Genomic DNA, 23,816 nt, shown 5'->3' with positions numbered 1-23,816 from the left:
TAAGGTATACCTTCATCTCTGCAGGATTTCTTACTTGACTGCTTAATGGCTCTTACTTCACAGGGTTTTCATTTCACATTCTAGCCTGCATCCTTGCAGCTCCAACTGTGCGGAGCGCTGCATGCTTTAACCCGTAGTTTTGCCATTTTCATTTTGAGCTATGTTTGGTCTAATTAGGAATTCATACAGTGATAAACATTTGTTTCTTACACACATTATACAGAATTTTTCATATTTTCCTGTGTTTTTCTTTTATTTCTTTTGTAGTCTTAAGAATGGGTCATGTTTTGTTTGAAAAAAGAAAAAAACAAAAAGATTTTTATTATGGGACCCTGCACAATCAGAAAAAAAATCTGTGTAGTCCTCGTCAAATGGTGGACAGCACAGAACTAGGGACCTCTAGACCTTTCACTAACATCTAGTGAAAAACATCATAGAGGTCTACTAGCATTTGCAAGGCCTACAGAGTAATGTTATGCCAGCCATCTCAGCAGGAACCTGTGCACTTGTTCCAGTGGAGCTCCAGATCTGCTAAGCCAGCCAGGTGCTCTGCTACTGTCTGCTTGCTTGGCTTGTAGAAGTCATAGAATCACAGAATGGTTGAGAACCTCAAAGCCACCCACCCCAATGCCTGTCCCCACCGACTCAGCCACTCTTCAGCAGACTAAAGGCAGGACCTCCTTCAGAGATATGGGGAACATCATATAATTCAGACTTTATAAATCCTACCTGTTTTGACCACCTCAATATGCATGTTTTCATTCTTGCTGTGCAGGTTATATGAGTATTTTAATGGCAGGGTTTGGGGGGATTACTTTTGATGTCATGTTTTCCGGTATCCATTGACTGTCTTCAATAAGATGATACACCTACAATAATCTAAACGTGATGTGAGCAAGAGGAAAGTCAATCTTACAGATTACAGAGGGAAAAGAAGGATCCTTGAACTTGACAATACCTTAAAGCTCGATTCAGAAACTTACTATTGTTAGGCTTTATTCATTTCATTTTGTCTGTTTTTTTGTTTTGTTTTGTTTTTAAGAGAAATCCACAGAAGCACACATGTAGAAAGCAATGTTAATGGGTTTGTGTAATAAAAAATGGATTCATTTAGAAAAAATGTAATGCAATATAGCCTAAAGCTATACGCTATGCAAAATGAAGGAGCATACACTCAATAGTTTGAAAAAATGCATGCTGTACATTGTATCGTTTATTGTTAGGGTTTTCTAAGCTATAAGGAACACCATATCAAAATGCAGTCCTCTGTACAGAGATGATTTTACAACATTTTACATAAAAATCATAGATTTTACAAACCTATCTGCTGGTCGAGTCTTGGAATTTTTGCACTGTGTATTCAGGTAAACAATTTCATGCAACATACATTAATGCAAAATTTAGTGCTGCATGTATTATACGCATGAAAAGAAAGAAAACCAAAGCTAAGAAAAGGGCCACAATTGGGCACAGAACTCTGACAATTTAGATTGTAGATTTATTGGACCATGCATGTAGTTCATCCTCCCACATTGCAGAGCACCTACCGGCATCTCTTCCCTTTGTTTCATTTTTGTCCCTCATAATCAGTTTTTTTCCATGTCTTTCTTTTTCTCCTGGTTCTTCCATATCCTGGGGAACTTTGAGGTTTTGTAAGGGCCATCTTGTTCCTAAAAGGAGAATTGCAAAAGGGAGTGGATGGCTTTCCAGGACAGAAACCAGGTCAGCACCAGCAGTCAGTGAAGATGTACAACTGTAGTGCCTGCACAGTGTTCCTACTGCCCTGTACTTCAAATAGCCAGGATGGAGAGGACATGTGATCATTTCTTCTCCACAGGTAATTCTTATGGTGCCCATACACTTTCCTCTGGGCTCCCCTCCATGACTGGTTTTGGTTTTATCTATTGCTTTGCCGTTGAAGCTGGCACTTTACAGCCAGATTATGTAAAACTGCCCAGTACCAATTTTGTATTGCAGTTTGACAGGTGCCAGGAGAGCAAAAGGCTTCCATAGGCAAGCAGACCCTCGGTGTTCCAGACTGGAGGAACTTGATAGTGACTGGAACACCTGATAGTGTTCAGTGGAGGAAGCAAACAATGTGGTTGGTGTGAATCACCCAGAGAAGTCATGCTCCACTTGAATTTTAACATGGTTCAGCTTTAGAATGCATTCATTTTTACATGCATCTCCAGGAACTTAGAGAATGCTTTAAAATTTCAGAGCTAGACAGGCTTTAGCTCCAGAGCCTCCAAGGCACCTGCATAATCTGTGCAAACACTTTCATCCATCACAGAGATGATGTGTCAGATGTTTGGAAGCACAGAATGATGCTGCACAACAGTTGGGGTGAGGCAGTGAAAAATGCCATGTTCTGTGGGAACTGTGAGAAGGAATTAGACAGAGTGAAAGCATTTATTCAGTGGGGACATGGCTGGGGCATGTGCATTGCTTGTGAAAAATGCTTTCATATCTTCCATCATCAGCAGAAGCAGCTAGAGCCCTGGTAATGTATCTCCTTCGGACAATGATGAAAATTGCACTCTTTTGATATCCTGAAGGGAGAACGCTGCCTGCTGAATACTTCCCACAACCCCTGGCTGTGGGCCTACTGTTGGTCTCTCTTCTAGCCTTACAAAGCCCAAATTCCTCAGGTGACTCCTGGGTCAGTGTGGGCTTCCATTATTGCAGCCTGAAGCATCTGAAGCATCATGTGTCTTCCACTGTTCACTTGCACTGTTCTCCTTTGTTTTTGCATCTTTATTGTAGAAGTCATAGAATCACAGAATGGTTGAGAACCTCAAAGCCACCCACCCCAATGCCTGTCCCCATCGACTCAGGCTGCCCAGGGCCCCATCCAACCTGGCCTTGAGTGCCTCCAGCTTCTCTGGGCAGCCTGGGCCAGCGCCTCACACTGTAGGAGTCCTTACAGCTGTTTACACTGGAGAAGAAAAGTGAAGAACACCGCATCTATTTTAATACCAAAAGGGACAGAATATGGCGGCTTTCAGGGAACTGAGTGTGGGAGTAGTGTTTCACTGAGAGACCTGATGGGAAATCAGGAACAAAAAATAATCAGCTGTTTAAGTTTTAGCTGCCACTGTTGAATTTTTTATATTAGAAAATAGGAGATCTATCATAATCCATGGGCAAGCAGATGAATTCAATTCTGTGACATTCTTCTCTGACCTGAAACACACAAGCAAGGAAGAGGTGGTTCAATTAGTGTAGCAGCAGGCTAGGAAATCAAGGGAAGGAAAGGTTCTTAGGCAAGCTCACCGGTGTAGAAGAAGACAAAAATTTGCCTCATGCAGTGTTGTTGTGGAAACCTTACAGTAGAACATATTGGAAAGAAAAAAAAAAAGATCAGTGGAGAGGGCTTCTCTAGGTAAAGGTGTTTTTGTCAAAATGTAATTATTTTGTGGAAATGTGTCAAAATTTAAAATGGGAAAATGGGAAACAATTATCTTCTTGCGTTTTCCATTTCACTGTGATACTGTCAAACTGTTTCATTTGTGCAAGTGAAAATGTCGTACTCTGATTTCCTCATTTAAATCTGGACTTATCTACTGCAACATTTGCTGCTATATTTACATATTTCTCTCTATATATATTCCATACTTACATTGTTTCAGTGTTGCAGAGGTACAGAATTTCTGGTTCTGCAGAAATGCTGCCATGTTGTTTTTTTTACTCTGATTTGAAACACCCTAGTTTTATTTATTTTTTTAAATGGTGGTCTTCCCCACACATACATAAAACACAGAACAGACCTGCAGATTTCTGTAGCACCTCTGCTTCTAAATAGAATAATTCATTTTGCCCTAATTTTGTATGCAAAGTAACTCCTTCTGATATGCCAACAGCTGTGTTTTGGATCTGTCACTATCCTGTGTTCAGGTTTGATTCTGAGAACCTAATGTAGTAGTAAGCAAAGTCAGAGCCACATATGTCTTCCTAATGCTTTCCAAAGGGATTCAGGTTACTTTCAGCTCCTTTCCAGACTTCCTTTAGGAGTCCTTCCTTTCATGCCCCAGTGATGCCACCGTCAGTTCCACTGTGCAGTCAAGCTACAGTCACTTTGTAAATGTATGCCATATTTTTACCATTTCAGCCCTGTGTCCATGCTCAGAGCTAGGCCAGTGTGCTGTATGCATCCCTAATTTATCTGCTTGCAGTGGTTTTCTTTGGATTCTGTGCACTGTCAACTTGAATTTTGTGCTGCCATTGGGTTGCCATGTTGTAATTATTAAAAGCAGCGTATGGATGAATTAAACAGTGATCATAAATCAACAGTTTTAGGAAATAACCGGTTGTGAATCACAGTCCCTGTGCCTTGCTTCAAATCCTTTGGCATGAGTCTTTAATTTGGGAAAAGGCAAAAGAGATTCCAGAGATGGAGATGATTTTCACAGGAGGATATGTGTATGTGTGTGTGCAAGGGAAGCAAGTGTTTATTGTCCCCCTCTGCTCCTTGTGTCCAAGCTGACCTGGCACAGAAATTAATTGGGGTTTAGAGCAGATGTAAACCAGGAAGGCCCTCCCACACTGAGCCTTGGGAGGTTGCTGCTGCATTGGTGGAGGATGACAGAAACATGCTTTCACAGCAGCAAAAGTCAGTTTTAAACAATCTCCCAGGTGAGCGTCAGCATGCTGCTAATCAAATTGAGGGTTGATTGCAAAACTAAAAATGAGGTAAATGCTTTGCATAATTCGGTAGACTGCTGCTACGCCTGTGTGTATGTGTTTATAGACTCTTCTTTAAGCATTGTGAATTGAATTAATCACGAAAGGAAAGGTACTCTGTTCATATGCTTAATGCAGTTCAAGAGCTGTTTTGTATGTTCTGGCCTGGAGTAAAGACTGGGTTAGAAGATATTGGAGAGTTTGGGCCCTGCTCTCAGATTACTATATTTGTGGGCAAGGTTTAAAGGCAGTTCAACATATTTTGCCTGACATGAGAAAGTTTAGAGTGCATTCTTTATTAACTGTGTAGAAAGGGAAAGAACTGTTTTATCTCGTGCCCATGCCTATTTTGGTAACCACAGCTATCAGAATAAAGCAGATGACAGCCCAGACCCAGTTGCAACACCCCAAAAATGCAGCCCTAGTGCTTTTGAGAGGGCCCCACAGATTGCCAGTTCTCATCAAGCATCAATCAATGCCTCTGAAGCTGAGCCTATTTACATCAGCCCAGAGGCTGGAGCATGAAACAAATTCATGTTCTTTCTCTCACTGAGGCCCCAAAAATTCCCCAGCCCTACCTGAGACTAAAGCATCTTTCTACCTCGTTTATGCTGGTTTGAGTTGGATGAGTTAAGATTACGCAGAGGATTGCGCACTAAGGAAGATGGCCGACTGTCAGTTGCCTATAGATGCTTTCAACAATCTTCCTTTCTCCCTGTGAAGATTTCACAGCATAAACTGCTTCCTGACAGTGTACACGGACTGTTGCACTCAAGCCAGTCCTTTTTTGTTCTGTGAGACAAAGCAAAATGACCACAGCTTATTTGACTACCTCTAGAATTATTGCTTTGACATGTTTTCCCAGCAAAGGCGAACCCAACCTGTGCCAGTTACCTCAAGCACTGGACTGGACCCATCATTTTTTGTTTCTCTTCTGTCTTTGAGGATGGAGGGAGTTTCTTAAGGCTTCCTCATTTCCCCCTGTACTAATCCTATCTGTCAGGATCTTACCATCAGTCCTAAGGCATTGTCAGGCTGCAGTGTAGTGCTTGCCTGGTGTGCCAGCCCCTCACCCCCACAGCTGCGCTCTCATAAAGCAGTGTGCTTTGGCAACACAAAAGGAAGCTCTTCCTAGCTGTCATGGTGAAGGGGAAGGCATTGAAAAACACAAGTTTCAATCTCTATGCAGAGCTCTCCCAGTGACTCTTAGCATTCAAGTACCTCTGTTTTTCTGAAGGTAGGAAGGGCCAAATAGAATGGGGAAAATAGAATGAAATGGAACGAATGCAGAAGTTTTGGGAAGCAGCCAGTGGTTGGAAGGAGCTGGGAGAGGTCTCAGAACACACGCTCAGCAGCCTCCCTGCTGATTTGGTGCTGCAAGAAGAAGGATAACGCTGTATTGTCCCTCAAAAACTGCTGCCTTGTTCTCTGTGGATGTCTTCTTCTAGCTGCCAGGGAGTGTGTGGAGCTGCGCAGCCAGAAAAGCAAGTGGGGCAGGGAGAGTTTTCCCAGCACCATCGGCCCAGGGGACTCACACTGGCAATGCCAGAGTTTGCAGTAAGTATGGGACAGCATACGGTCACAATGAAGTGGGTTGAGGAGCAGTGAGAAGACAGGGTACACTGTCAGGCTGTGTCTTGGGTGATCAGAAAAGCATCTCTATCAAGGATGTGAGATGCATGTTTGTTAAAATGGTTACAGAATGGCAGAATCAAGAAGACGAGGATGAGGAGAGTGCTGGTGTCCTTCTGCAGAGGTGGTGCATGGCAGGAAAACTGTGCTGTTGGACAAGAGAGAAAGGGGAGATCTCTGGGTTTCTTGAGCACGCTAAAGAGAGCATGCTGAGCTGATGTTTCCCATTTAGCTGTCATTCTTTCCTTACCCAGCCTCTTCTGCTGCTGCCTGACCCAGTCCTCCTCGCCAGGCAGTACCTTGTGTTGTTTCCTTTTTGCTTCTCTCAGTCTCTCATAAAGCTGTAGATAACCTTTTTCACTCCAGGTGGATCTTCGGGCCCAGCTATACTCCTGCAAGGTTAAAAATTGTCTGCAGCTGAACAGCTGCTGTGTAGAATTTATCCAAGTAAAAGATGAGAATCTCTGATCCTTATGAGTGGTACAAGTCCTCATTTATAAAATAGATCATAGCTATAACCACCATGTAAATCACAATGCTCCCTACTGAGTTGCAAATCTACGCATCTATGAAAATTGCCATAACTGCATTGATTTCAGGAGGCTGCTGTGATTTATGCCAGCTGGGGACACATCCTAGCATCCGCCTGTCCTGCTGGAACAGATGAGGATCTCTCTCTGGTGCAGCCTCTAGGCATCTAGGCAGGCTGGGTCAGTTCTTCTGCTTCTCCCTGGCAGTAAGATGGCTCTTAGCTCCCACCAAACACCAAACCTTTGCCTTTGCCTCTTTAAAAAAAAAATGTTATTGCCCTGCTATAAGAATTGGCTGCAGTGTAGAAATGATGGAGTGGCAGTGCTTTGACCAGAAGAAGCCTTTGGGGGGTTTTCATAAGCTTATGTGGCCTGTCAGACATGATTCAGGAAATGCCTTCACGGAATACTTCTGTGCTACTGTCCATAGACCTCTCCAAATCTCTCAGGGCTGATTCCTCAGAATAGCAAAGAATGCATGGACAATAATCACTGAATCAGATTAAGAGCAATTGAGTCTTTACTTTGTACAGTGAGAGATCTTGCTTTCTGTATGCTGCATAAGCAGAAATTACTGCAAGATTAAAAGAGGGTGAGCAAATAGCAAAGGGAAAATACAGAGAAAAATCCCACACCAGGCATTTTGTTATGCTCGTAACCCATAAGGAAGCTCAAGGTTGCTTATCATTAACTGGGTTTCTGTGGCATTGTTTTCAGGTAGAACAGCAATTTACCTTATCATCTCTGGAGTAAGAATCAAAGTCACAAGAATTTATTAAAGTCTTTGCTGATGGTGAATGTTAAAGCTATGCTTGCACTTATCTTACAGTGGTTTCCTTGTGCTTATAATTTTCTGAAAAAAAAATTCCTCTGGATTAAACTTTCCACGTCAGGCCTTTGCTTGGGGGAAAACTGTCTTGTTGTGGAGAGAAATATATTTACCAAGTTTCTGAAACCAAAGAAGTGGAAAGCAAGCTTTTACATTACTGAGTTGCATTCTTTTGCATACAATTTAATAATGATGAAAGAAATCTGCAAGTGAAAATATCAGGTTTGCCTAATTCTCACCCTGGACCAGAATCAAGGTCAATTGATTTTGGACACGTTCAATGAACAGCTTCCACTGTGCCTAGAATCATGAGTGTGCAAGTCACAGCAAACAAATATTGATGAGACCATGAGAGCACAGGGTGCAGCCAAATCCTTCCTTTGGTCACACAGTTATATCTCTGCAGGGATACCCAGACCTTGGAGGACTTTCAGGGCTGAATTTTGTCTTAAACACTTTTATTATGGTGCTAGGATCTGGAAATACTAATGAAAGATATTAATATAATAATAGATAATAATATTAATAATATGTAACAATACAATAATAGATAGTAATATTAATAATAGATCTTTTAGTGACCAACCTAAAACCTGCAACTCATAACAAATAAACAATAGAGCCATAACATTTCTCCCAGCTCTATCGCAACAGCCACTTCCAGTCTTGAGCAGAGAGTTCTGAGATCCTATCAGGGGTATGAGTCTGCCACAGGTTTCAGTCATTAGCAAATAAAATAGACAGTGGCTCTCAGTGCAGGGTGTGCACCCTCCTCCTCACTCCTTCTTTGGCAAGGAAGGGGTGTTTGGTCATCCAGCCTCCTTCATCCCCGAACTGCACGCTTTGTTTCAGTGAGTGCACCTGGGAGTTCGCCCTGTGCTGAAAAGCCTAGCATCTCATAGCAAAAGCCAGAGTTGTGCTCTGAAGCATCTTTTTAAAAATAACTCTGCTTACATACCTGTTTGCAGTCTCAAGCTCCATTATTTTGAAAGGGAAGTCAGCCCGGACACATTTGGGATAAAAGCTGTCACTGATTGCAGGTTTTATTGGCGTGTACCACAGCTGGCTCCAATTCAAGTTTCTGTGAGCTAGGTGTGGTTCCAAAACCTCCATCCTACTCACGCCACTCCTGTCTTGGCTTGCTTGCCAACATGGGGCACAGAAGACTTCAATGTGTAGGATCTCTTGATGTAGCTGCAAACAGGATAAGGATACCTTCTTAGTCAATGCACTCTTCTAATCCTCCTTATAACTTGAAATGCTGTGCTTTCTTTCTCATCACCTTACTACTAGGGAAACCACTGGAAAATGCTGATCTGATGATGAAACCATTCAGGGACATTCCTGCCTCGTCAGAAACTCTGGTTTTGGCGAGCCCGCTGCCTGGTTTGCCTTGAGGGTGATGACTCAACTAATCTTCATGTGGGTGAGTGAAACAACTGACTGGCATAGCAGCTGGCTGGCTGAGGAGTGGCCATGCTGCCTGATGTCACCTCGCAAAGTGCTGGGGACCCAGCTAATGTGCTGTCTGGGCAGAACTCTGTCTGAACACAGGCTCCCCAGCCACCTGGTGGGAAGCGGGCTGGTGCTTGCCGCTGGTTGTTCCTTGCTGCTTGGTGGGTGCTTGTATTGCTGTGCAAAACGAAGCAAAATATTGAAGCTGGCTGAGACTGTGTTGTGAGGAAATCCTCTGATCTTCCTAGCTCTGCTCAGCGTTTGTCCTTTCATCAGAACATGAGCTCGTTTGTGTTTCAGGGTAAAGACAGCGCTTTGTGTAGAAGTTCCGCTTTCACTCTTGAAATTCTCTGTTTGACTTGCAGTTTGTGTCAGAAAGGGCCTGATCACAAAAAATGTTAATGCTCTCACCAGAAAAGTTAGTAAGCACTTATGCATCACTCTTGCATGGATACAGGTGTGTAAGCAGAGGAGTCACACATCTCTCTTTGAATCGGGTTCTCGGAGCATCCGTCTAGATACTAATTATCTTCTGCAGAAGATCTCTGCTTTCTTTTATGTCACTGAGAGCTCCAGTTGCCTGGCAATACTCAGAAACATCCAAGTGCCTCAGAGGGCTGGATGTAAACTGCAACACTGCTGCATTGTAAAAGGAGGCAGGCGTGTTTCAGGATTTGTGCTGAAGAAGAGGTGCACGGAAGGATTTAAAGAGACAGCTGAAACGAGTTCCTTTTTATTCACATATGTTTTACTTTTGCTTTTATTAAATAAACTCAAGAAAAACCTCCCCCAGCCTTGGTTGGATGTTTTATTTTTATGTTCCTGATCTGTATCTCACATTCGTGGCTCTGTTTCTGCCTGAAATTTAGACAAGGGATATTCAGAGCCTTGCCAGAATATGCAGGGCAGGACTGAGGGACACAGACTGAGGTTTCAGCCTGTTTTGGTGCGGACTGAGGGGTCCCAAGGCACATAGGCATGGGCTCATATACTCTGGGACAGTAGGCATGGACTGTGTGAGCTGCTGTGCAGCTTACAGCAGGAGCAAATGGCCATTGCTTCAGTTTGTGACCACATCTCTTTCCCCAAACATGAGCTTGTTAAGTGCTCATTTAAAACAATCCAAAAGACTTGGGGATATATTTAGTCTCAGCTTCCAGAATCAGGAAAGAGAGGAGCACACTCTGACAACTCCTCTGTCATGTCTGGTCTGCTGCAGAAGAGGCAATAGCCCCGCTCTGTGTGTTTGCCCTCAGTGTATCCCCAACCTAAGTGGTGAAATTGCCTCTGTCTAGCTTCCTTGGTCTCATTTCTTGCCGTGTGCTGGTCAGGTTGTGCTGCACAACCAGATCATGTACCTCTGCTCTGCTGCAGAAAGAATCCGACTCCACCACTCAGAGCACTTAAACTACAATTTATGGCTTAAATCCAGGCTCAGCAGCAGGTGGTTGCATGTACTAGTGCCACCCTTCAACACTGTAGCCATCTATTGCAGAAGCAAGAGAAAACTTCAGAAAGAGGGGGCAGCATCAGGTTTGTTTTATTTTCTATTCCATTTGCTATTTCATCTAAATGTTGAGGGAGTATAATTTGTGGATGCTCCATCCCTGGAGGCATTCAAGGCCAGGCTGGATGTGGCTCTGGGCAGCCTGGTCTACTGGTTGGTGATCCTACACATAACAGGGGGGTTGAAACTAGATGATCTTTGAGCTCCTTTTCAACCCAGGCCATTCTGTGATTCTATGATTTTTTTTAAAATTACAGTCTTTTTTTTTTGTGATGCATCTGAATACAGAACAACAGGTGAATGTATCTGCCACATTGCTGGGGAAATGCATGTTTCCTTTATTAGTGATAGGAATTAGTTGTAATCAAGCATCATTGTGGAAATCACCGCTGCTTAATTCTAAGGTGAAGCCTGTTTGTGTGTATTGTAAAAAAAAAAACAAAAAAAACGACCAGTTCGAATCGTGCTCTTAAATTCAAAGATATGTAAAATGATTGTGCGATGGACAGTGAATCTACAATTCAAGTGCTTTTTCTTGATCATTTTGCAGCTCCTCAAAGTCTGGAGTAACAGCTTTCCAGATGTGTGATAAAGCAATCCTAAGCTGTTTTCTGGGGGAACTGGGTTTCCCAACTGATTTTTTCCTTTTTTTTTTTTTTTTTTTTTTTGTCAGTCTTAGGAGGTAGGAGGTAGAGGAGCTGCCATATGCCAGCCTTTTGTAAGTGAAGATAAGACCGTGATGATGTCTTCACTGTCCATTGAGAGGTTCCTCATTCTGTGACTGTTCCATGAGTGGAACACTTTGGCACCTCTTCATATAGCCCATCATCACAAAGGTGATGCTGAGGAAAGACTAACCATTGTACTTTGAATCCAGAAAAACACAACATGCAGAATGATGTGCTCTCTCTGTTGTCTTTTTGGATTTCACAGTCAGCACAGTCTCCTTGCAGTTCCTCTCTTTTCCTCAGTATACGAGAGTGGCTCTCAAGAAGAAACTGCTCCATGACTTTGGGTGGTGGTTGGTACAAGCCAGTGAAAATTGAATTGTCACTGCAGTGTAGTTCAACTTGTTCTCACTGCACAGCTCTGTGGAGGCCAGGCTTCAACTGTTCCCTTCAGTGTAAGCGCTGTCATTTCTGTTGTTGACACTGAATCTGCAAGTTTCCATCACTTGCCTTTTCTTCTTGCAGTAACCTAACGCAGGCTGCTGTTGATCAGCAAGTGATTCATTTGAATATTAAGAGGAATATAGGAGAGGTATGCCAGGAGCATGGAGAATTCAGGCTACTGTAGATTGAAGGTTGCAAGATTCTTGTACTTTCCAATTTTGATTAATTTTTTCCTTGTTTATTTTTTAACTGGTTAACTTTGCTCTACACGTGATATAAGTAAGATATACAATTTACTGTAATACTTTTATCACATTGTGAAAATCAATCTTCATTAATTACAGGCAAAAAACTTCCTAGAAGCAATAAGGAAAAAAGCTACATTTGCTTGCCAGTGGACTCCCAAATCTCTATAGGAATGCTATTTACAAACCTGCAGTATGTCATCTAGATTGTGTTGAGTCCAAAATGGTTTTCCAAAGCACCCGTTTTTAATATCTCACCTTTTTTTTTTTTTTTTTTTTCTTTTGGAATAACTGTAAGAGCTTTCTTTTTTACACAGAAAGATCCATTGTCATGATTGCAGCATCAGAACATTCATGGATGTAAATATTCACAAGGAAGGAGACAAAGTAGTGTCACTGCAGCTGTTTCTGTAGTGCACCACACATTGCACAATCCTTTCTGCTTTTGCCATTTTGGGCATGAAATACCCTTGGCTTAGATTAGTAGAGGCTTAAAGTTGCTTAGTGTGGGTCTGAATTACTATGTAAATTGCAAGAGGCAGAGAATTAGATTCTGCACCTAGAAATTGTATCAAACCAGCTGCTTGTCAAATTTCATCTTTGCTTGATTTGATCATTAGATATTGCAGTGAGAAAATTGTACATTCTGCTGTGAGTTCTTCTGGTGTAAATCTGGAATAAGAGCCTAATACTTATCTCCTTTGGACTGGTATCACTGGAAATCAATTCCTGAGAAATTTACTTTAGATCTAAGCTACTGTATTTGTAACATAACGTGGTCCTTGTCGTTCTTAAAACAGATGCATAGAAATGTCTGTGGCTGTAAATGACCCATGTTAGCTGATTTTATGTCATAGCATTCACTTTTCTCTGCTGCACTAAATTCTGCTGCACATCTCTGAGCATCAGACATCCGAATGGCTGGCTGTTGAGTTAGCTGTACTTAAATAAACTCTTACTGAGTCAATTCTCAGGCTTGCAGGAAGAGGCAAAGCTGCTAATTGTTGCAAGAGTACCTGAAGCACTTGGTGTGGTTAAGCTCACAACTAGCTACCATTCAAACAGTAAACAGCTTCCACCTTAATGTCTTGGAACAGCGTCTTGCTGTGTTATATAATCCCTTCTGCTCACTTTTCCTGCAGATTTATCCTGGGAACAGGGGGTAGATAGGGTAATATGCCCCAGTCTGTATGTTTTCCATGTGGCTGAGGCCATTGCAAAACAGCAGAAGAGATGCTCCAGACCAAACACGAAGGGTTGCCTGCTGCAAGCAGTGGGACAGGAGTGGCTGTGGGAAATTCCAGAGTGGAACTGGTTGTGTACCAATTGAACCCAAGCCCTGGTTCTCCACAATAAAGTACTCTGTGTAAGTGGAGAGATGTGAGTTATCTTCGGTCTTAGAACAGACCCACACTGCACACATGGGCCGGTGCACTTTAACACAAGAGGTGTTAATGCTGCCATGGATGAAGGGCAGAGGATCTGCCCCACAGGGAATTTATCCAAACTGGTGCTGTTCTGCTTCTTCCTGGCACTTCCCACATACAAAGTATTGAGAGAAGGACATCTCGCTAAAGGGTGTTAGCTCTCCAATTACCCTTGCCTCATCTAATGGCTCCCAGAGGCCCATTCTTTGCTGCTATAAATTAGAATAACCCTTAAGGTTGACTAATTTGTCCATGCCCTTTACCGGGAATGAGGGTGATACACAGGAGATGGAGAGCCGCCTTCTCCCCTATAGCCTCAGGGCTCTCTTATCCACCTCAGCCCAGCCAGCTGAGGGGATCAGCTATAATCCTGACTTGTAAGAAAAAGCTGCCTAGGCGGGATGTCACACAGGCCAAACTAAATCCCTGCAGAAGCATACTGCCCTTCTGTGTTGAGAGAAGTCTGCTCAGCGAGGCGTGCAGCAGCCTGGCACGCTGTGCTGCTCTCAGCACCTTGCTGCTCCCTCTTCATATCCCCCTACAGATGTTGTCTTAAACCTGGTTGTGAACAGGTATCACTGGCAGGGCCTATGTGAGCCAGCAAGTGTGTGTTTGGGAAGGCCCACCCTGCTCACACTGCTCACACATGCAGGTGGCAGAGAAGGCCAGGCCTTTCCCGTCCTACTGTACCGTGGTCAGCATGGGGTGTCCCATGCATGAGGGGTGGTCTATGGTGTGAGTGGAAGGATTTGGCTTCTTTTTGGTTCTTTTTCTCTACAATGGCAAGGTGGGGTCAGTCTCATCTCCAAGGCTCTGTCAAAAGTGGGGTGGCCAGCAGGAACAGGAAGGTGATTGTTCCCCTCTACTCTGCTCTTGTGAGGCCCCATCTGGAGTACTGTGTCCAAGTGTGGAGCCCCCACTACAAAAAAGACAGAGAGCTGTTGGAGAGGGTCCAGAGGAGGGCCACAAAAATGATTGGAGGGCTGGAGCACCTCTCCTACGAAGACAGGGAGCTGGGCTTGTTCAGCCTGGAGAAAAGAAGGCTGCGGGGTGACCTCATTGCAGCCTTTCAGTACCTAAAGGGAGCCTATAAACAGGAGGGGAATCAACTCTTTGAAAGGGTAGATAACTGCAGGACGAGGGGAAATGGTTTGAAGTTGAGGGAGGGGAGATTTAGGTTGGACATCAGGGGGAAATTCTTTACAGAGAGAGTGGTGAGGTACTGGAACAGGCTGCCCAGAGAGGCTGTGGACGCCCCGTCCCTGGAGGTGTTCAAGGCCAGGTTGGATGGGGCCCTGGGCAGCCTGGTCTAGCATTAGGTGGGATGGTTGGCGACCCTGCATGTGGCAGGGGGGTTGGAGATTCGTGATCCTTGAGGTCCCTTCCAACCCTGCCAATTCTGTGATTCTGTGATTCTGTGATAGCAATAGGACTAGAGCCTCAAATTGCATGAGGGAAGGTTCATATTAGATATTAGAAAACATTTCTTCTCAGAAAGAGTGGTGAGGCAGCAGCACAGGCTGCCCAAGGACGTGGTGGAGTCACCGTCCCTGGTGTTCCAGAATTGTGTGGATGTGGCACTGAGGGACATGGGCAGTGGGCATGATGTGAGGGTCTGGTGGTTAGACTAGATGGTCTCAGTGTTTTTTTCCAACTTTAATGATTTTGTTATTCTATGATTCTTCAGCTGTCCTAAAGTTGCATTTTCAGCATGGAAAGATGCTGGCAGGAGCCCAAGGAGGCAATGATGTACTGATCTACATGTATAACTTAGAGAAAAAAGTGAAAGACCTTGCATGATGAAACCTTCACCCTCAATAAACAGAACTGTTTAGTTCCTTTTTAATCTCTCTTGTTTGATTGATCCTTTCTGGTGATAATTTTGGCACTCTGCTGCTGTACCTTTGAAGCCAAGCAGCAAAGGTCATTCTTCTTAGAAATGCTAATTCTGACAAAGTGCTAGAGGTGAATGTGCAAGGCAGGGATGTTACCCAGCCCGCAAGTTCCTTTAACCTTACTAAACTAGGTCAGATCTAAAAAGAGGTCCCAGAAGGACCCCTGCAGCCACACTGGCCAATGGAAGTTGGCACGTCTATTTTGATGTAATACAGCTAAGAATAGGGGTGTCCACACTGGTTTCATGCAGGCACCTCAGCGGGCTTTGTTAAGCTATGGGTTGGTATAGATCTTCAGGGTTCCTTGTCCTCTCCTTTGCACTCTCCCAGCAGCTGTGTGATCACTCAGTAAACCAGCTTGGGGAACGCAGCCCCCAGAGAGTAATCCTGGGAGGAAGGAGGGAAGCTGAGTTACATTTCAGCCAGATCACTTTTACTAAACCAGAACTGCCACCAAATAAAAATGCCTTGAATTGCAGCGAATCTGTCACCATTTCCCTTCCTTCTTTCCACTGGGAAGGAGCTTCTTCATGACAAGGACAGGGAAATCTTCATCTGAAAGAATCCAGATATTCCTTTGTTTAAACATTTATCCAGCCAAACCACTTCATCTGTCCCATTTCCCTTTGAATTATCTTCACTGAGTTCCCAGCAGTGCCTTGAATTTACTCTGGTGGGAGTGGGAGCAGGCCTGAGCTCCAGAGGCTTAGTTCCCTGTGTTTTTCTGAAGCACACCATCCTGTGAAGTGGGGAACCCTGTGCATAACCTGCTGGCCCAGTCAGGAGGGAGGTGAAAGCGTCTGAGTGTTTGCACATAAGGGCTTGAAGTGACTGCTGTCAGATGAGATGGTAGCAAAGGATGAGGAAACTGACCCTCATACACTGACATGAGTGTTTATCAAGAGGCTTCTTTTGCATTATTGTTATTACCCTGGTGTAAACAGAGCAAACAGAAGAATCAGGCCCAAGTTCAAATAAGCCTGGCCCTCCGTGCATTGACCTGATATGACTGCTCCCCCCCCTTGCACTGTGTGTAACAAGCACAGTTGTTATTTGTCACAGTAGTCCCACCTCTAACAGGGCTGCACCAGTCAGATTTCCTCCTTTCTCCCCCTTCCCTCACACACACACATTCTGTAGAGTCTGCAGTTGTAGCAGACAGTCAGCAATTAGGAGGAACTGACTGATGACCACGAGCTCAATTCTTCGCTCTCAGCTGTGCTGCTGAAAACAAACCGTTTTTTCTTTTCTCTCACCCTGTGTTCTCCTGTTGCTATGTCAAGGCAATAAGGAAGCCCTGGCTCTCACATGGATTCCACCAGAATGGGAGTGTATCCAGCTGCCCTCAGGCTTTGTCCACAGCCTCAATAAGGTTTGGTCTGGTTTCACAGCAGGAAAACAATCTGAAGATGTGGAAATGTGGTGGATTTGAATGTTTATCCCACTGGGCAATCTACATGGCTGGCTAAACTCGCCCATAAGTCTGAATGTTGGGGCCCATCCCAAATCTTATCTCACGTTAACAGATTAAAGAGCATGGAAGTATTTCTCCACGAAAGATTTCCTAAAACCCTGTGGAGAAAGCTTCTGCCTCTGTCACTTGCACTGGCTAGAAACCAGAGGTGAAGCTAGAACCTCTAACTCTAGCAGGTTGGACCAGTTCTCATCTCTGCTCCTCCCTGACCTGGGGCTGCTACCAGCTTACTCAGGCAAAGCTGCCTTCATCCAGCTCTGACTCAGGCATTTGGTCTGCAGATGCTGGTATTCCTGGTTCCTGGAGAGCCCTGGGGCTGATCTGCAGAAGGAGCCAGCAGAGTGGGACAGATACCATCTACTTGGCTTCCATGCCATGCTCCAGTTGGGTGTTGATCTATGAGTTTGTTCTTTATTTCTTAACATCTTCGGGCAAAAGCATAGAATCATAGAATGATGGATTTGTTTGGGTTGAAAGGTACCTTTAAAAGCAACCTAGTCCAACTCTCCCATAATGATGAGGGACACCTACAGCTACATCAGGTTGCTCAGAGCTCCATTCCACCCAACCTCGAGTGTCTCCAGGGATGGGGCATCCACCACCTGTGCTAGTGCCTCACCACCCTTGTCGTAAAAAGCTTATTCTTTATATCCATTCTAAACCTCTCCTCATTTAGTTTGAGACCAAAAATGGAGACTAGTAATGCCCTTATCAGCCTTACCAGCAGATAGATCTTCAGTTGGTGCTACTCACCAGGATGTCTCTGGACTTAATTCCAGCAAAGATCTTGGCCTCACATCCTTTGAAAGGAAGCAACACTCAAAAGCAGCATAGAAAATAAATGTCTTCTCTTTAGCTGTAACAAATGACTGTCCCTTTGGAGATGCTAATCATAATGTTGTTTAATTCTTTTGCTCAGTGTCCTGCCAAGGAGAGTTCAGTGCTGGATAATACAAGTAAAAGCCATCCCCACCCTGAGAGGCTGACAACTCAGGAGTTGACATACTGCAGGCTGATTTTGTCTGGGAATTAATAGGCAAGCATGGTTTCACATTCAGTACTTTTACCATCAATGAAGGGCAGGACAGATTCAGAAATGAGTAAGTCTGAGAGAGTTTCTTTTCTGATTTGTTTGTGGAAAAAATATGCCATCCAGCAAATTTAGCTGGGTTCAAAGGAGGAAGCAGCTAGAGAGGAATGTTTTACAAGTTTGAGGAAGATTAAGTGTTCAGGCCCAATTCTCCCCACAAGAGGAAATTACCTTAGAAATTTCCTCTTTAATAAATCAACAGTTCTCCAAATTCCATTTAAGGCACATGTATTGTTAACTGTCTAATTTGTTACCCTGTAACAAAACTCATGAAGTTAAACTACATTTTCTTATTTAACCAGAGTATCTGAGAGCAAAGGGCCATTCAGCAACTTAACGCACTTCTTCAAAGGATGAGGCAACTGATCAAACTTTACCTTGCTATTCTGGCTATGTGAACCTACATTTCTGGCCTTGCCTTAGCTATAAAGAGTTCTCAGTTACAAAGAAAGCATGCAGCACTCCGATCTGTTGCTCCATAAATCTGCACAGGTAGACAAGGTTCCTGGAGCATTATACCACAACAGCATACACACGCACCTGTGCATTATTCTTTGCTGTGATTCTCTTTATTCATTGGCTATTGCTCATTAAAAGTTTTCAAGCTTTGTCCAGATGGCTCTGGGTAGCCTAGTCTAGTGGTTGCGACCCTGCACATAGCAGCAGAATTGAAACTAGATGATCATTGTGGTCCTTTTCAACCCAAGCCATTCTGTGATTCTATGATTTACAAATGCTTATATAAACTTTACCTGCTTCCTGCACAGAAGTCAAACAGTAGTGATTCACACCTGCCCCTCCTGGAGATGATACACACCTCTTGCTGCATGTTTTTGCAAGCATGCCTGTTTGGCTGTTAACCCAGTATTTACAGTATCCATTTTCACAAAAAATGCATTACATTTGATTATCTATTCAGAGTTGTTCATATGTCTCAGTTCATCATTAAGCATATATGATAAAGGAACAGGGTAAAAATGAAATAGAAAACTCTGCGTTAAAAGGTTAAACACATGCAGAAATACAATGAAGTAAAGTGTGATTACCATGATATTGATGACTGAGTGTTTTGGTATTTCTAGGAGCCTTTAGAACCACCTGCACTTATAGTTCACTGGTACTTTAATGCACCTTTTCATTTTAGAAATTAAAGTATGACATTCTCATACACTAGTTTTCCAGGCTTACGTATTTTTTATGCGCCATCAAATCCTACTGGCATTCATAGGAATTTGCTATGAATGTGGGATTGGGCCCTGCTGCACATTTCTGTTTTGTAAGTCAATTAGAGAAATGAAAGAATAAGCAGGCAGTACATGTGCAAATTTTTACTTTAATCTCTGGGTGGGCATGAGCAGTTGGTCATTAGTTAATGATGACATAAGAGCTGGCATTCCTGATAAGCCCACAGTTCCTTCAGGCTTGCTGGAGGGCTGCAATCCTATTAGTCAGATGCTATAAAAGTTGTTTTTTAATTATCTCGGAGTCAAGATAACTCTGCCCCTACCGAGCTGCTAGGAGTTCCTTATGGATACATGTCCAAGGGAAGGATTTGCCCTCCATGTTTTAATTAAGATCATGTTTAGATACAGTGTAAGCCGGGAGGGCTGCAACCTTTTTCTGCAGTACCCACCAAACCTCTGTCCTACTTGACAATTCCCAGGCCTTATAACCAGACCCGTTCCCTAAATCTTTATCATACTCCTTCAGCTTTTTAGTATTATCCACATCCCACTGGCATCCTTGCACCTGCCCCTCAAAACACTCAATTTACTTGGAGAAGCAGGGGACCTGAGGACAGTGAGGGGACAGGTCTGTAACACAGTTTGATTGTGTCAAAGTCAAAAAGGACTGTGAGAGGGGATCTCAGGACAGCAAGCTGGCAGACAACCAAGAGGATCATGTCAGCTGCTGTGTTTTGTAAACTAGCAGCAATCCTTTTGCCACCATGGATTGCAAAAGCAGCAATGCTGCCAATGTTTATATGCCTTTGGCATCCTGACTAAGAATATTTTAGTTACATCATAGGTGTGTGCAATAGGGTTTGGTTTTTGATAGCTAGCATGGAGATTTTGGCTACATGAGAGACGCGTGGCAGAGCATGCACCTGCATATTGGGATTATAACAGGGACAGTGCTGGAACTGAAAGGACACAGGCTTGTTTTAGGAGTGATTGGGCTAGTAATGGAGAAAAGGGGGATGATGGTTCTCTTCGGTCAGAAGCCTACCAGTTGTGCTTCATTTTTTTGTAGCAGACTGAAGTACGAATTTTTCAGCAGTCTGATGGACCTTCAGATACGACGCTAGATATCCACCTAATTTGCTGCCACTGGATGTTTCTTTCAGAAAAAAATAACTGTCATCAAAAAATCTCTTTCTCCGAATAGAGGTTTTTCTATTTTGAAGACTTCCAAATATCAAATACCAAAAGGGTGAGCACAGCTTGAATTTTCATAAAATGACAGCATGGTTGGGGTTGAAAGGAACATCAGGACCACATGCAGGTGCCTTTTGAGGTTCTCCAAGGAGACCCCACAGCCTCTTTGGGCAGCTTGTGCCAGTGCTCTGTCACTCACACATTACAGAAGTGCTGCCTAGTGGTCAGACAAAGCTTCCTGGGTTTGTGCCCATTGCCTCTTCTCCTGGCATTGGGCTCCCACTGAAAAGGGTCTGGCTCTGACTCAGTCCTCATTGCATCTCCCTGCCTGCATTCGATGAGAGCCCTGTGATTCTAGCAAACTTCAAAAGGAACCTCAGATTCTGCAAAATATTTCACACTTCTCTATCAAAGTTTTGTATTTTTCCAGGTCTGTGCAAGCTAATACCACCTGCCTCATCTGTCCACATCATTTTCGTCTGCTTCTATGTTGAAAATGAAGGCTCAAAGCTTGCAAAGGGTTCCCTTTGGCTGCTTTTGTGCCACCTGAATTCATTCTCCTTCATAAATCCCAAAGTGCTTTGTCCATTTTTCCAACTGAGAATTCCAAAAGAGAATTTCCCTTGATAGTGAGAGGCATAGCAACAACACCATGGACCATGAGTTCCCACTTTCACTTTGCAAATTATTTACAGGGAAACAAAGAGGAAGCAGAACCTGAAGAGATGTTTACAGCTGAAGTTCCTATTATTACTCCATTCTAGCTAAAGTTCCATCTTCTTTTAAAATATTGAGTGTTCACCTAAGAAACCTTGAATCCTGCTATTCATAATACAGTATCCCAGAACTTCACTATCTGATTGAAAACTGCTGACATCCCCAAATGTTCAATTTCATTTTTAAACCACCACTATTGTAACAGTGATAGCATACATTTTCTCACCTTCCATTTCAGCCTATCCAGCTTGGCTATAGATCCAGTGTACTCCTATTGCTACAGAGGAGGGGCACGGGGTGTTTTCTTCAAAGTTGTCTCTGCTGCTAAGATGGATGGAAGTGGTGTCCATGCCATTCCACTGCACTGCATATTCATGCTCCATCAGGGCACTTTCAGGCCTTACTGCTTACATGAGACGTACAGCAGTCTGTTTGTAACAGCAATCTGCTCTGTGTGCACTTAACCTTTTTGCTTGGGTTAAGCCCAGTGTTCACTCCAGTAAAATGTTGTATCCATTGCTATGTTGATCCCTGTATTTCATTGCGTCTTCCTGCTCAGCATACAATGCCTATTATTCTCTGTGCAGAGCCAGACCTTCTTCTTAAAGTGTTGGTGACTGAAAGGACTGCCAGAAGGATCAGTTAGCAGTGGTTCAAAGTTGAGCAGCAATGAGTGCTTGACTCTCAGAAAAGATTGTTTTGTGACAAGGCATCATCTTCTAACAGATAACAGCATGTGTTCTTTGCTCCTGGTCACTGCAAAAAGATGCCAGCTCCTGCTACTCAACTGAAAATCACCAAATTGCAAAGTGCTCTGGTGCGTGGTCCCCTTAGTCTAAGGGTCACACATAGACCAGTGACCAGAAAAGATGCTACCAAAGGAAAAAAAAATCATAGCTGTGCAATAAACTCTTACTAGAAAACAATCCCTAATGATAGGAAGTTAACTGTTCACTTATAAGCCAAAGTAAAATATTTAAACACCCATGTAGTATGCTGGTTACCATTTTTTACAAAAAAAAAAAAAGTTTTTTTTTCATTCCTCCAATTTCTTTACCCTGAAGAATGACCTGAGAAGGCCACCGGAAAGAAGGTTGTGGCAAGGTGGGGGTTGGCCTCTTCTCCCAGATAACAGCAATAGGATGAGAGGGAATGGCCTCAAGTTGCACCGGGAGAGGTTCAGGTTGGATATTAGGAAGAATTTCTTCTCAGAAAGAGCAGGGAGGCAGTGGCACAGGCTGCCCAGGGAGGTGGTGGTGTCACTGTCCCTGGAGGTGTTGAAGAACTGTGTGGATGTGGCACTGAGGGACATGGGCAGTGGGCATGGTGTGATGGGCTGATGGTTGGACTTGGTGGTGTTAGTGGTTTTTTCCAACCTTAAGATTCTGTGATTCTATGTTAATGGGAGAAAGAGAGATTTGCCTTTTTAATTTTAAATTTCTTACCGATGGCAGAAAGGAAGAATAATTTATTCTCTGACTGCAACTATTCTTTGTGTATCAGAAATGCTATGACACTTTGTCCTCTAAAAAAACAGAATATGAAAAAAGCCAAAAAGGTATGATCCCAAAAAGGACCTACGGATATAACTGAAAGGTAGATGCCTAAGCACAGAGCTGGATACCCAAAGCTGTCCACCTCATCTTGTATGTCATGAACTCTAATATTACTCATCTGGCTGAAACAGCACACTGGCTCATGCCCAGAAATGCCTCTCTCAAGACAGAGCTGCACAAGGTGATACCTACCCCATCTTTAGCCCAGCAACTATGAGTTCAGTGCTTATTTCCCAAGAGATCTATTCTGCTAAGTATTGCCACAGCACATCTGGCATGCAATCCAAATGGAACAGAGTAAAAACCTGACTTTTCTTTATGACATGGCAGGAGAAGGTGTTAGGGGCAGGCATCATTTATTCATAAGGCTATCCAAAGTGACTCAAATCCACACTTTCCCCAACAGGATTCAATCCACCAAATTAAAAACTAATCTAGGCAGAAGAGTGCATATGTTGTTCCTCTTGTTGAAGCTGCTGCAGTGTGAAGGCGGTCAGGCTGGAAGGAAAGAATGAACTTATACAGGCATATGACTTGTTAGTCCAGAAACCATGGCACGCAGCCAAGAGATGGGAATTCTGAATTGCTGATGATGATTTTTACCCCAGAAGTATTCAGTGTATAGTAAGGAATAGAAATCACCTCTCCACTAAGTAAAAGGCACGGCTACATAGGTTGCTCCGGAAGTAATGCCTCCTACTTATTTCTATAGAAACTCCAACAGATACAAAGAGCACAATAACATAATATTTGATAGAGCAAATTCTCAGTGTCAAAACATCATCTTTCAGCATAGTCACCACCATTAGCTATGAATTTTTTGCCAGCAATGAACAAGACCTGTATGCCAAATTCATAAAAATCTTCACCAAATAGAGTGACCCACTGTTTCACAGCTGCTATCCATCACATGGCAACAAAATGTAATGGGATATTGTTTGGAAGGTTTGTCTTCTACTGCCATACCACCAACAGCCACCTCTGACATCATGGGCCAACATCATAAAATAGGAGGCCTGCTTTCTGTCAATAGCCTAATGCATCTCATATTTCTGCCTGCCTGGTGGGGCAGCACACTTCATACAGAACAGAGGCAATATGAGTTGATACTTATTTAGAACTAGCTCTGCTAAGTCCTAAGTTAAAAGTTTATTTGCTCTGTGATAAAGAGCAACCCCTCTTTAACTTCTGCAAAGGTAGAGATGCTGACCTTCAGGAGAGGACCTGGGTGCAATGCCTATCTTTCAGAAAGGATTTTAAAACAACTCTGTTATTACTTTTCCTTT

This window comes from Phasianus colchicus, chromosome 1, assembly GCF_987193195.1.
Source record: "Phasianus colchicus chromosome 1, bPhaCol1.hap1.1, whole genome shotgun sequence".
Classification (NCBI taxonomy): domain Eukaryota; kingdom Metazoa; phylum Chordata; class Aves; order Galliformes; family Phasianidae; genus Phasianus; species Phasianus colchicus.
Note: the sequence above shows the minus strand (reverse complement) of the source record.